The sequence below is a fragment of the Temnothorax longispinosus genome, chromosome 9 (assembly GCF_030848805.1).
Source record: "Temnothorax longispinosus isolate EJ_2023e chromosome 9, Tlon_JGU_v1, whole genome shotgun sequence".
NCBI classification, from domain to species: Eukaryota; Metazoa; Arthropoda; class Insecta; order Hymenoptera; family Formicidae; genus Temnothorax; species Temnothorax longispinosus.
This window is the reverse complement of record NC_092366.1, coordinates 10,410,428-10,415,663: the sequence shown is the minus strand read 5'-3', so window position 1 is coordinate 10,415,663 and position 5,236 is coordinate 10,410,428. Positions and strand designations below refer to the sequence as shown.

Genomic DNA, 5,236 nt, shown 5'->3' with positions numbered 1-5,236 from the left:
TGTTGAGATCTCAATAACGAGTGAACGGATCAAGTTCTAAGTAGGCTTGATCGATAGCTTGGGGTCCAATTAGGGGGGGGGGGGAGTTTCTTTTATAATATCCCGCTCCGTGCCCTACGAGCGGAGATATTGCGACGCAAAGTCCAAATGTAAAAATTTTTTATTAAGATACTTCTTCTTCTATCTACTTCTAACGCCGACGTCTTATATGACACTACAAAAAGGCGTGATATCCGTACAAAATTACCTTTTTCAAAAAAAGGTAAAAAAATGCGCCAAGTACACGCATAGTAGTATATATGTATTATGTTGTTACCTCGAAAAAAACAAAGTGGTAGTATTATACCTCGAAATAACACCCTGTACATATTGTTTATACAATGCGTAATACTACAAAAAGGCGTGATATCTGTACAAAATTACCTTTTTTAAAAAAAAGGTAAAGAAAGGCGCCAAGTACACGCATAGTAGTGTATATGTTGTTACCTCGAAAAAAAAACAGTAGTAGTATTATACCTTAAAAAAATCTAAGTAACAAGTGGTAGACGAAATCTTTGTATCTTGAAAAATCTCGAAAAAATCTAAACAGTAGTATCTTCACCTCGAAAAAAAAAACAAAGTAGTAGTATTATACCTCGAAAAAACCTAAGTAACAAGTGGTGGACGTAATCTTTGTATCTCCAAAAATCTCGAAAAAACCTAAGCAGTATTATTTTTATTTTCAAAAAATTATTACTCAAGTGATACACATCACAAAATTACGTTACCTTATCAAAAAATGAGTCGCGCTTCAAGTGATCTATTATTACAATTACAAAAAAGAAATGATATCTCTTTTTAAATTACAGCGCCAATTACAGAGAACATATATTTTTCGAGATACAAAGATTACGTCTACCACTTGTTACTTAGGTTTTTTCGAGGTATAATATTACTATTGCTTTTCTTCGATTAGAATAAAAAATTGAATCATGAAGAATTACACAGAGGTAACAGTACAAAATACAAATATTTTATTAAAATATTTAAACCCAACAAGGGAATACAAGGTATTTAAATACAAAGTTTATATATGTATTTTAAAAGATTTAATCGCATCGCAAAGAATTACAGAGGTAACAGTACAAAAAATAAAAATATTTTATTAAAATACATAAATTTTTCTTGTCAAAAAACTTGGCGCTGCTAGAGAGAGAGAGAGAGAGAGAGAGAGAGAGAGACCTTTTACAAATGTAGATATTACTTATTCTATACTTATTCTATACTTAATTCTAATCGCTTTAAAAATCTAAACTTATCCTAACTTATCCTATACTTAGTAATAAACCGCATTATTCACCGTCACACACACACACACACACACACACACACATCGCCCACACCCACTCGCTCGCACATACACACCAGGCTGACCTAATTTTGAGGTCTAGCAGCGCCAAGTTTTTTGACAAGAAAAATTTATGTATTTTAATAAAATATTTTTATTTTTTGTACTGTTACCTCTGTAATTCTTTGCGATGCGATTAAATCTTTTAAAATACATATATAAACTTTGTATTTAAATACCTTGTATTCCCTTGTTGGGTTTAAATATTTTAATAAAATATTTGTATTTTGTACTGTTACCTCTGTGTAATTCTTCATGGTTCAATTTTTTATTCTAATCGAAGAAAAGCAATAGTAATATTATACCTCGAAAAAACCTAAGTAACAAGTGGTAGACGTAATCTTTGTATCTCGAAAAATATATGTTCTCTGTAATTGGCGCTGTAATTTAAAAAGAGATATCATTTCTTTTTTGTAATTGTAATAATAGATCACTTGAAGCGCGACTCATTTTTTGATAAGGTAACGTAATTTTGTGATGTGTATCACTTGAGTAATAATTTTTTGGAAATAAAAATAATACTGCTTAGGTTTTTTCGAGATAATAAATACGTCAAATCTTTCACTATATTACTAATGGAACGGAAAATGTTATTTTGACATATTTATTATTATTAATCATACAAAATTTTCTTATTTACAGCTTGCGTTAGAGTTGAATAAATGTAATACATGGGAAGAAAAATTAAAACTATATCATGCTTACTTCCCAAACGAGGTAAATGTATTGACAACCAAAAATCAAAAACTTTTGTATTTCACAGTTTACAATCATATAGTCGCTATACAGAATTATGATATTTCTTCATTACCTCGCCTTAAATCACCTATAACATTGCTAAAACCTACATTTCCGATTGTCTCTGTTACTGAAGAGGATTATGGCCTACATAAGGTAAATAAATATCTAATTTAGATAGATATTTTTCAAATAAGACTATAAATTTTTAGAAATAACAAGAAGTTTTATAACAAAAATATAATTTATTTTTAGGTTACCGAAGGTAGAGTACAATTCCATTATGTAGAAGGTAATCATATCTCAATGATGGACAACGACAAAATCATATCAGCTGTTAACGAAGAATGGATAGAATAGATATAAGATAGAATAGAAGATAGGATGTAGTAACATAATATCTGACACATGTATGTATAACTGATATGTATAACATATACGGGTGTCAGAAATAAAAGTATCCAGCCGAATGGCTGGGGTAGATTGGGTCAAATTGAAAAGAAAAGTCATTTACCATTTTGCAAAATTTGCAATAGTTAACGAGTTATTAATTGAAACGTCTGAGCGAATGAGAGCACAAGAAGCGATAGGCGGGTCTCGGCTGGCACGGTGCGTTGCGCGCGGTGAGCGGTGAGGGGCGAGCGGCGAGCGGCGAGAGACGAGAGACGAGAGACGAGCGGCGCGCGACGGATGACATACACTGCAGCGAAAAAGTATTAGAGCCACCACACGTATTGCACAGGCATTGCCATAGCGTCTTACGCCTTAGTATATTTTAACTTGAATTATGTGTAATAGAAACATTTAATTTTAGCAAATTTAATTATTTTGTATGTCAAAGTTTACGATTATTTAAAGCTTTATTTTAACTTTTGTTTATGTTAAAACAATTTTAAAAAGTGTTAATTTAAAAAAAAATAATTGTGTTAAAAGAACTCAAAATAATATTTAATTTATACATGACATACATAAAATGTTAAGTTATCACGTTGACATAAATGTAACACATGAAAATGTTAAAAAAATAATAACATAGCTGTTGTATGTTTATTTTACATTAAAGTAACAATTAAATTTTGATAACACACAAGAAAATTTTAACGTATGGACCGATACACACGATTTTTTGCTGCGTACGTAACGCAAGATTCTCGTACGTAATTTCTGTACGTAAGGCGTAAGATACTACGGCAATATGCGCTTTTTTGCTGCGTACGTAACGCAAGATTCTCGTACGTAATTTCTGTACGTAAGGCGTAAGATACTACGGCAATATGCGCTGGCTCTTAGCCTCTTGCCTTTTCGATGGCAGGAAAATGATACGCTATCATTTCCACACCACCTTGCGGTATAATAGATAGCTTGGTACGTTTTTTTATAGTGATTTCTCCGGTAGGCCTAATCCACTCTCATTATTTAATGCAAAAATTGTTCGAAATGCCGTCCTCTCTCTCGTACGCAGAGTTTGGCCCTTCTTACAATATTGCGCGTTACACGGTGCCCCATATCCGGCGTAATAGTATCGAAGGCCGCAACAATAGCTTCACGTATATACCTCGTTTTCTCCACCATTACGCTGGTGCTCGATTAGACTTTTTATATACATACAAGAAAATCTAATAATACATTCAAATCTAGCGACCGTGCCGGCCAGGCGATTGGACCACCACGACCCATCCACCTATCCGGAAAACGCGCGTTTGATACTTCGTGCACTTGACGACAAAAATAAGCGGGAACTCGCGTCGTGCTGAAAAATTAGCCCGTACGCGAAGGGGCACATCCGCGAGAAGTATTGGCAATTTGTTTTCGACAAAATTAGTATAAATATCGCCAGTTAAACGCGGTGGGAGGAAATATGGACCGATCTGGAAATAATAAATGAAAATGTTTCTTCACTTAAACAGCAAGAGAAAATTGCTTTCTTTCTACTTTTACTTACCTACTACTTGATTCCCGATTACTCCCATCCATACGTTTATGGACGTTTATGGACAATATTGAAATCTGTCTTCACGGGCGACGTGCGGGTTTTCATCCGACCAATACACAAAATTTTGGGAATTGAATACGCCGTTTGGTGTAAACGTTGCTTCGTCGGTCCACAGAATGATATCCGAGAAACATAAATTCCGTCGACATTGCGCGAGGAACCCTACGTGGCCTACGTATGTTTTTTTTCCGACAGTTTTTATAATTATTGTAAACTCAAATTATCGTATTGTACACTCAATTATATGTATATATATATAATATAAAAAGTTGATAATGACAATACCTTCACAAAAATATATCCATGGTTCTAGATCTCGCGGTAAAAGCTGTTGCACCCGCTATGGTAGTGGTACGGATGCAATTAATTCTCTCGTAAAGTGCGATGCACCTCGTACCGAGAGAGATGAAATTCGCATGCTGCACGACGCACGCTGGTCCTGAGATTTTCATAAAATGCGTCGAATATTTCTCTCTTCGTCTTGAACACGACAACGCACTGGTATACTTCTTGTATTATGCACAAGACACCCTGTCTCACGCAATTTTTGCACAACACGATAAATAGTACGACGTGTTGGATGCACACGCCCGGGAAATCGTTCCGCATATATCCGAGCCGCAGCACGCGTATTTTCACCTGCTAGCCCGTAGGTCACTATCATATCGGTATATTCCTCCGAAGTAAATCGCATTGTCGCTGTCTATTACTATGCGAAGGTTTTATACGCGACTGTACAAGAAGTTATCGTGTAGGCGAATCTAGGCAGACACAATTGACTTTTGGCGATTGTAGGCAAAAGAAAAACATACACGGGAATTTTTTAACAAAACTTGTAGCTCTTTGTAGCTCTTGTTGAGACAAACCTAACAATATGTTTTAATTTAGGATTTTCTTGATTTTTTCACGAGTCACACAATTTCTTTAATTTTGAAGTATTCTAGTGTTTCATGTCGGGAGGTACTCATGATATGAGATCTCTTTATATTTCGTTGAGCGAGAGATTGACCATAGTCTGTGCATAAGCAGGCAAAATGGGGAGATCGTGGCGCGCTACTAACAATAAGTGCTACGTAAATACGAAACTGGTTGAAGTTTGGAACGTTCTTGAAGCAATT

General features: G+C 34.8%; 1 pseudogene; it reads right to left on the bottom strand.

Annotated features, from left to right (window-relative positions):
* Positions 1-3,166: 3,166 nt before the first annotated feature.
* On the bottom strand, positions 3,167-4,812 carry LOC139819164 (uncharacterized; annotated as a pseudogene).
* Positions 4,813-5,236: the final 424 nt, after the last annotated feature.